The sequence below is a fragment of the Saccopteryx leptura genome, chromosome 1 (assembly GCF_036850995.1).
Source record: "Saccopteryx leptura isolate mSacLep1 chromosome 1, mSacLep1_pri_phased_curated, whole genome shotgun sequence".
NCBI classification, from domain to species: domain Eukaryota; kingdom Metazoa; phylum Chordata; class Mammalia; order Chiroptera; family Emballonuridae; genus Saccopteryx; species Saccopteryx leptura.
The window spans coordinates 173,559,330-173,569,245 of NC_089503.1; positions in this window are offsets into that span (position 1 = coordinate 173,559,330).

A 9,916-nucleotide genomic window follows, 5' to 3' on the forward strand; every position below is an offset into this window, starting at 1 on the left:
CTCATCCACAGCTCTGACTATACTGAACCCAGCATGTGACAGGGAGCTGCCCAAATGGTTATGCTATTTGCTTGGTTTTTCCACTAGAAAAAAAAAGGCTTGTCTTAAAATTGTTTTCTTTTTTTTTTTTTTTAATAAAATGCTCTGATTCTTGGGAATTAGTATTCAGCCATAGGTTTCAAGTAGGAATCTCAGCAGTTTTTAATTATTGTACATTACTTCCTCCCTCTAAGGCTCTGAATGTGTAGAAAAAAAAAGATCTACCACTGAAGCTGGCATGTCAATGACGTCCTTTGTGAGCCCCTGAGCATAATATAAACCTTGCCTGAGAACAGAAAACTCTTGGCTTCCAAGAGGAATCTTGCAGAAGCAGGGTGGTGCCTTTGTGTCCAACACATGAATTCTATTCAGAACTCTAGTCCCAAATCGATTTTTAAAATACTGAGTTTAAAGAGAATTGACATGGTTCACATTTTTTAAATTAAAGAACAATTTTTACTCTTTTTAGAGTTGGCAAGAATATTGTAGTGCTGTCTGATTAGTCGTGAATAATGCTAGAGTACATGAATAGGGGACATTGTAAAAGTCTCCCAGGTCATGATGCCAAATTAGGATGAAAAAGCAAAAACTTAACACCACTGAACCACCCCACCTCACTGAGCTGTCCCACGACCCAGATGGGGAGAATAGGGTAACGAAATGCGGCACCTGGGGAACAGATCGGGTTGTTCACTCAATCCCCAGGAATAAAAGTGACTGGGGCTAGGCTCGTGACTCTCACTCTGAAAGCCAGAGGGAGACAGCATGGCCTCGGGGGTCAGGACCTGGGCAGGAATGTCAGCTCCACTGCTAGAACCAGTGCTGACATCCAGTCAGTGATCTGTAAACATTAGTTATTAGGCGTCCACACGTGGAGAAATGAGAAGTAAATCCTGACAAACCAAAGAGGTCAAAGCTCGTGGTGGTTTTCCCTGCCCATTCTCCCGCAGGCACAGCCCTCCGACTGAGCTTCAACAATCTTAATTTAAGCAGATTCCAGTCACTATATAAAGAAACAGAACAAAGGGACAAAATTCAGTGGATAAATTCACCAAGCTTAGGACACCATACAGATGCTGTAAGCAGAAGAAAGCCTCGTGCCCACCTATGCTGCCCTGATAGGCACTTCAAAGACCCAGGAAACATGGGAAGGAAGACACACAATGTGACTGTGCTTGTTCCCCAGTGCTGTCTGATGGGGTCAGGAAGACAGTAACGAGTAGGGAGGGCTGGTGGCCTCAGACCTCTGTGGCCTTTAAGGAGGTGGAGGCTGATGAAAGTGGTAAGGGGGACCTATAGAGCCAGCTCACCTTTTTGGTCTGCCATTGGCTGTGACAAGTCTCTGGCATTCAGTTTCCCCCTTGTGGAGAGAAGGAATTAAACTCAACGGCCCTTAAATTATGTCCCAAAGAACCAAGGGTTCTAAGAAAGGGACTCTTGATTTGATTTTCCCAGAAACAGACTCCCCAGTAAGAATTTACATGTAAGGTGTTTATTTGAAGGTGATCCCAGGAACTGTGGTCTGGGAATGGAGAAATGAGACAGAGAATTGAATTAGGTCCAGAAAGTGTGTTTTCAAGGAAGTGACTGCTGGGACAGTTTGAGATGAATGCCACCAGGAAACTTAGGAACAATGACAGACAGCTGTTTCCAAACTTTTTGACTTCTGTTCAGTTTTATCATTTGTAACAAATATTAAGGACCCAAGAAACTTTGCTATTTGTGAGGGTTTTATCTAAAAAATATTTATCATATTGGAAATGGAAAGAGAAAAATTTAAAATATTTATATATTAATTTTTAAAATAAGGATAAAAACATTACCTGTTAAATAAATGGCAAATATTTTATGAAAAGTCATTCTATTTTCCAATATAGAAAAATGATGTGGGCAGGGGAGTCTGCCTCAGGTTGGGTGGAATTGCTTTATAAGTAGTTTCCATTTTATCCAAAGAATATTAAAAATGATTTATACTGAAGGGCAATAGTTAATAAAGTGTAATCATTTTTTACTGCTTCATCAATTATGTTACATAATTTATACAAATCTTTTTAGTATCCGGCTTAACAGAAATCAAGTAAATTCTCACATGTGCATCTGTGTTTAATCTGCTGCTCTGTGTTTTGAAGGACTTTTGCCTTTAACCAGTTATGTTGTTGGAAAAGGGAAGAGTATTTAATCATGTATATAATTATGCTTATTCTCAGATATTGTGATAATCTTTTCTGATATGACACCAAAACTTGATAATTGATTATTTTTTGAAGGTTGATTTTAATGTGAAATTTAAGATTATATCCACAAACTTTTTGTACTCTCTTCTGTAGAAATCCATTTTTTTATATCCTACATTTTGAACAATCTTTCACTCATATTTAATTTTGATCATGTGTTAGTCATATGAAAATGAATGGTTCATTGAGTTAGACGGATACTCCAAATGCTGACATACTTATTATACAACCTCAAAAATTCATATTTGTTATCATCTCCACCTGTCTCATCAGAAAAGCAGTTAGGATGTCATCAATTTCACAGGGTAGATGTGAGTTTTCAAAAATTCTAATTTTCTTTTGAAAGCTCAGATTTAATTATTGGCAACAAATATTGTCAGTGGTTTTTTTTGAAGTGACAGCCTCATTCATTTTTGAATACTTTCAGTTTTGAAAACACATCTTCCAATTCCCCAAGTCTAAATAAGCATAACTTGTTCTTTCAACTCAAACAACCACCCACGTGCTTCTCCTTCAAACAAACACCATGCTTCAGTCTGGAGCATAATTTTAAGGTTATATATGAGTGTGTGTGAGTGTGTGTGTGTGTGTGTGTGTGTGTGTAGTTTCCATTTTATCCAAAGAATATTAAAATGATTTACGCTGAAGGGCATTAGGATTTTGATAGAGGTTACATTGAATCTAGAGATAGCTTGGGGCAGTATGGACATTTTAACAATGTTAAACTTCCAGTCCAGGAACACAGGATATTTTCCATTTGTTTATGTCTTCTTTAATTTCCTTTGGCATCATTTTATCATCATTAATGTGCAAGACTTTTGCCTCTTTAAGTTTATTTATTCCTAAGTATATATTTTATTATTTTTGATGCTATTTTGGATGGGATTGCTTTCTTAACTTCCTTTTCATTGTGCATTCGCCTTGCTTCAACAGAAGGTTCTCCCCATGGCCAGAAAACAGAGACATCCACAGTATCTCGCTTTGAATCCTGTGCTGGAAGAGACTAGAATTTCCAACCCTTTCCTAATGAAAAAACCAGCCAATCTTTACATCTGTGCTCTTCAAAATGCTCCCAGATCTGAAAGGTCTTCCTGATGCCAAGTTCCTTATTTTGAAAGTCCTCTGTGAAAAACCAGTCATGGGTATTTATGTGGAAAAGGCAGGGCTTGAGAGCTTTGTAAGGCACCCCCTAAATTTTCTTGTAACTCAGTCTTCAGCGTATTCTTCTTCATTGTGGACACTTCATTCTGGGGATTTGTAGTACCAGTTTTTTTCTAAGTTGTGGTTTTAAAACAAATAAAACCCAGTCACAGGTGTCACGATCTGCTGCAGCTGCTCTGCAGTGTCCCTCAAGGTCCTCAGGCCGCTCGGAGCGCCCACAGATTCCACTCCTCCACTGAAAGATTACACCTGGAGTTATTTTTTTCCCGACTCGTCACGGGACCTGACTCCTGGAAGGGGCCCCAAGCTGTCTAACTTGATCATTTGGTGCTGCTGGCCCCAGTGCTCCTCGGGAGAATATGAGGTTGCTTCTCCACGAGGGAGGCAGGACAGGAAACGTCACCTTGTCAGGAGCAAGAGCTGAAGGGGACCTGGGGAAGGTGGGGAACATCTGTGAACCCATCAGCTGTCTGGGAAGAGTGGTCAGAGCTCCTGGCACAGCTCTGAGTGCCCCAGGGGCTGTTTGTGTGTTTGTGAGTGGTGTTTGTCAATGTTCCCAACAGATACTGCAGTGCAGAAAGTCATGGAAGGGCCCTCAATGTAGGCAGCAGCTTGGGCCTTTCTAGACAAGAGTCAGCCTCAGGCCCAGAATAGCTTTGACCCTTTTACCTGCACAACCAAAGTGCTGGCCACAAATGATTCGGGGAGCTACCAACTGCATCAACCCTCCGTATTTTTCTTTTGTTAAAAGCACACATACCCATAAGAATGACAGCAAATAAATAAATTTTAAAAATGCTCTTATTTCTTTTTTCAGCAGTAATGTAATTCTCTTACAAATTTTGACATATAATGAAACTAAAGATGATAATAACAACAATAACAATAGTAATAAAAAGTAAAGAAGTTGTAGTCTCATTAGTCCAAGTCCTATCATTCAAAGATGAGCCTGTGTGAGTTTGATGCGATGTCGGCCCAGCCTTTCTATTTCCCTTTACAGTTTGCATTGATGCAGGATCATAAAGTAGTTTTATAACCAGCTTCCACTTTCCACGTGATTCTGCCCAGAAAACATTTACCCAATTCCTACACCATGTTAATCCCATGCGATGTCGTGCTCATACTCAATGGCATGAGTTTTCTTTCCTTCTCAATGATGGGCACTCTCTAAGCTTCAGTGTTCCTATTTGTAAACAAGCTGACTCATTGCAGGTATTTGTATGTGCACCGTCCGTCTGCAGTGACAGCTCAGGACGTGTAATGTCTTAGTGTCACTCTTCTACCTCTCTTCCTATTACCAGACTTCATGCAACCAGTTCCTCATGATGCATATTCAAATGACTCCTTTTTCTTTTATAGCCATTTTATTTGCACAAATCAATCATCGTTTTCTTAGACTAAATAAATGTGAACTTACAGGATCAAGGTTTATAGGATCAAACATTGTAATTGGAAAATTCCTGAGTATTTTTATTGTTCAGTGAACATGGCTGTTCACTGAACGTGGTCTGAACACCTGAGTTAGAGATTGTGCAAGATGCCAGAGTTCTATGCACACACCCAGAGGAAAAGCCGGTTACAAGTTCATGTGCAAGGGAGTTAATAGGGGGTTATAAATGGATATGAACAAAATGTTGGTTTATAGAGCTATCTCTTCATTTAAGAAAAGAAAAAGTACAAGTCAGTAACCAAAATCCACATTCATTCCGTAATACTATTGGAGAGAGGTGGCTGTTTACTAAACTGCTAAGACAAGTTGATAGAGAAGGAAGCAACTGTCCACTTGACTTGGGCACACTAGCGTCAGTGTCGAGTGCCACCTTATCAAAGACAAACTTCCATTCCAGCTTTCCTGCTCTCTGTGTCTGCACAGACAATGTCGATGCAGTGAGAGAGGAAGGGACAGAGAGGGACGGATCGATATGTGTGCCCTGGCAGGGATGGAACCTGCAACCTTGGCATATTGGGATGCTCTAAACAACCGAGCTATCTGGCCAGGGCTCCATACTGTAGTTCTGAGACCTCTGATAGTCGTGATCAGAGCATAGATATCAGAACCAATTAGATATGAGCCCTGTCCATAAATTTTAGCATCTAGTAAAGTGATGAGAAAATGGCAAGAATAATGAAAGAACTCTCAGTGAGAGCAGGGAGTAGTCCCTTACATCTAGAAGGCTTAATTGGATTTAGGTCTCAGAGGATGAATAGAATTGGAATTTGTGTAGATGAGGGCTGTCTGGCCAAGAGAATTGAACAAGAACAGGAAAAGAGAAGTGAATTATGGGTGGCACATATGGGAAGCCATAAATAATAGCTCAGCTTGGCCAAAGACAAAGGTAGAGACTAGAGATGATAATCACTACTCTGTACTGAGCTCTCACTATGTGATCGCTCTTGGGTACAGGGCTTGATACATTCTCTTGTTGGAACTGTACAACTCTTTGACAGGTTATATCATACTAATTTTACAGATTAAGACAATGGAAACCCACTGGAGATTGTAGGCAAGAAAAACTACCCCTTTGGAGCCATGCTCCTGGAAAATTAATTTGACATCTGTGTGCAAGATGTGAAGTAATGGAAGAATAATGGAAACTGGAGACTCTCCCCATTGTTAAGTCCATGGCAAGGGTCCAAGGACAACTGATGAAGATCTGACATGTAAAACTACAGTGGAGGAGAGAGGATGGATGTAGGCGTGTTGCAAGGCTCAGGATCTACAGAATTGGTAAGCTGATTGCATGTGAAAGGTAAGAAAAAAAATGACACAAGGTTTCAACCCTGGATGACTTTGAGGATGATGGTGCCTAAACAGGGCGGGCTAGGAGGGCTATGGTGATGGATCTGGTTTGGAACATGTTGGGTTTATAGAACAGCCGGTTGGAGAGCTACTGCTGTTGATGGGAAGGGGGAGGACAGAATCCAAGAGACAGAAATATGAATGCTGGGATGTAATAAGAGTTACTAATAGGCCAGTAGCTGACACATTTCACAAAACTGGCCACCCCATAAAGCTGTGTCATGGAGATGTAGCAGGACAATGAAACTCCCAAGCTCTGGAGTTCCAGCGTTATTTAAAATTTATTATCATCTAGTCCTTTAGCTCAAAATTATTTTTGGTGAAGATGAATGAAGCAAGAAGAGCTGTTCAAGATGCTTATTTCATTTTTTTGGGGAAACTTATTTCAGAGCAATGAATGCGTGTGTGTGTGTGTGTGTGTGTGTGTGTTTCTCCAACAAAATTGAATAAAAGTAGTTTGCGTGGTAGATCCTTCAAATTTGGATAACTGGTAGCATTTTTTTTTAATCCCAAAAGCAAATGACTTGCCCTCAAATATAAAGTATAAATCATCATTGTGCTTTCTTTCTGGGGCTTCTGCCTTATGTCAAATTAACAGCTTTAGAAAGAAACACATATTTCCAGCTGACCTGCAGTTGGACCTCACATTTCTTCCCCACACTGTTCTCAGACATTCAGCTCACCGAGGAGAGGACATACGCTCAGAATCGGCTGTGTGTGGCCCGAAACCGTTTAATCCCCCCTACCTCACAGGGGCCACTTTTGACTAATGAATCCTGAGCTCCAAGTTTTCCTTCCTCCTAATGAATGCTAATAAAATGTATTTAACTTCACTAACGTCACAGAAACTCAGGGTTATTTCATTGTATCTACTTAATAAGAGCCTTGTTTAATATTGAATTACAGCTGGCTCAGCCAAAGCATTATACTGGGGGAAGTGAGACTAGGAGAAGGGAGTATCAAGTGCTCTAATTTGGACATTCCTCCTTAATATGCCCTGCAGTCTTGTATGATTGCTTAATTCATTTAGCTCAGCTAGTCTGATCCTTCGGCCAACTGTTTTGTAGAATTTACTGCAATGCTAGGCAACCAGTCCCACCACACAAGCTGTAAATATAGTATTGCTTTTCCTGGGACCAAGCTCTTAACAGTTGTTTGGGGAGAGGCAACATGCAATGGATCAGATACTATTACAAAAAGGAAGAGCTTTTGAAAGTGCCTTCCTTTATAACATAGTTACAGCAAATTCAATTTTAATTGATCAAATCTTTTTTTTCTCTTCCAAATTGTTTACGATCTCATTTCAGATGCAATTCAGCTTTATTTTTGGTCTCTCGTTTAGCATAGCAACAAACTTCTCTGCCTTCTTTTGAATTAGCCTCTTGCTCAGAAACAAATACCTACTAAAATCTTTCCATTTAAAGAAACCAATCATTTTGTCATTGGAATGAATATTACTTGAATTCATTAAGTTTAAGGTTTCATGTCCAACAAACTCTCTTAAAGTGAAACACATCTATAGCTTCATTACCTGGAGATTAGAGATTAAAAACCTCCATTTTTGCTCCATCAAATCCAGTGATCTGGAACTGTTCCTGATCCTCGGGCCACCTGAAACAGATCAGATGCTGAGACATTCTCATCTGTATGGATTCTGAAGGTATAGGAGTCTTTTCACTTTGGTAACCTGCTACTAAACTGGTTCATGCACTTCTCTTAGGTTTTTAAAGAAGTTAAAAAAAATTTTTTTTGAAGGGAAAAGCTGGAGGGCTGGGAGGGGGGGGGGGTTTCTTTCATCCTTTTTATATTTATTCAGAAATATCTATAGATATGAAAATAGTTTATAAATTGTTTAGGAAAATGACAGTATAAAGAAGTAATTAGTCATCTTACAACTGGTCACCTGCTAAGCATATGGGTGAAGAGGGCAGGGCTTCATTTAAGACTGAGCTAATAGAGTCATCCAGGAATCATTAAGACCAGAAGGGTGCCATTGCTGAGTTTCTAATAAATGGTTTGAATTAAGATTTACTTACCCCAAACTAGCCTGGATGAGACAAATGCTGTTTGTACCTTCTAGTTATACACCAAGGTTATTTTTCTTCTTCCAAATCCTAGTTTCTGGTCAGAATGTACAATAAATTTCAAAATATATATGACTTTGAATGATGGCACGAAATAAACCAGTAATATAAGAGCCAATATGTAATGTTGTGTTCTGTTTTGTTTTTGTGGTAGGTAGTATTAATATGAAAATATGTTCTCTATAATCCATTTCCTCTTTTGCTTGAAACCGTAGTTTTAGATTACTTTATCAACCATGCTAAATTATTTTACTTTAACTCTCTCCAACTAATTTTATTTCCAGTGTATTGGGAGAGAAACATTTCTAAGTAGCTTTGAGGTTCAGACTACCCATGTTCAAAGGAGAATTGAAAAATAACCCCACGTAGAACTTCTAAGAAAGCACATCAGATGTCAGATTTTCCTTAGATACAAACGCAGAAGGATAGATACCCTTTTAGAAAGCAAGTCTGTTTTTCAAAACGTAGGGCCAGACCAGCCTTTGTCTAACTGACGGAAGTCACTGCTAGCAATGGCCAGATTAGCTGGTCCGCGAGCAGAGGCTTCTCCACCCGACTCCTGTAACGGTGAGAAGGAGCTTCAGTTACTTCAGGGGAGCACCCAAAACAGGAAGAGGTTTATTCCCTCCCTGGTGCGCTGTCTGCGCGCCCGGAATGGCACGTCACCCTCAGGGCCGGCCTGGGCCGCGATTGTACAGGCTGCCGGCTTTCTCGGTGCCAGAGGTTCTGGAAGGGCCGCCTTTAGAGAACCAAGGCTCCGGTGCGAGGGAAGGAAAAGAGGTCATAACATCTCTTTCAATCCTCAACTTTTAAGGGACTTTAGAGAAGGAAGTGGCTTTGTTCATGAAAAGCAAAGACGATGGGGGCTTAGTTTTATGTTTCTTTGAGCACGGAACTCATTATCTTTCTTATATTTGTTCAAAGTCACTGGGACCCACTCTTCCGGGTGGAGGACCTGAACCCAGGTCTTCCTGCCCCGTGCTGTTCACGCCAATAGAATGAGGCTGAGTTTGGTAAAGCAGAGCAGCGACTTCATTCTTTGATCAAGGAATGGAGGAGGGTGAGCTCATGCTCCAAGGATACCTCCCCGGCTGGGAGGAGTCTCCTGTGTTCATAGCCATGGCAACAGGTAATGATTACATTCTTTCAGGCTTGCTTAGTCATTCTGTTGCATTTGGCCTTTTTGCTCACCGCCCTTTTTGCACAGGATACCCCTCTGCCATCTTGGTTTTTTGGTCTTGGCACCTTTGGCCTTTGCTCTTGGCACCTTGGTCTTTGCACTCAGCACTTGGGTCTTTGCACCGGGCACTCTTCATGGAGCTGCTGGGAATCCTGTTCAGTTCTTGAAAGCAAACTTAGCTCAGGACATAGGTTAGAGATTGAGACAGTTAAGGGTCTTCTGGGTGGATAGCCCAGTGACATCAGCACCCATTTCCCCCTCCAATAACTTGGGCGTCCTCTTGGCTCTTCTCATTACTCTCTCACAGCTGTGGGGGAGAAAATTTCCCCTCTTTTTATAAGACTTCTGGCCAGCCTTATAATCAAATGGACATTAGACAAATTAGCAGAAGAAAATAACCAACTTTAATGATGCATGT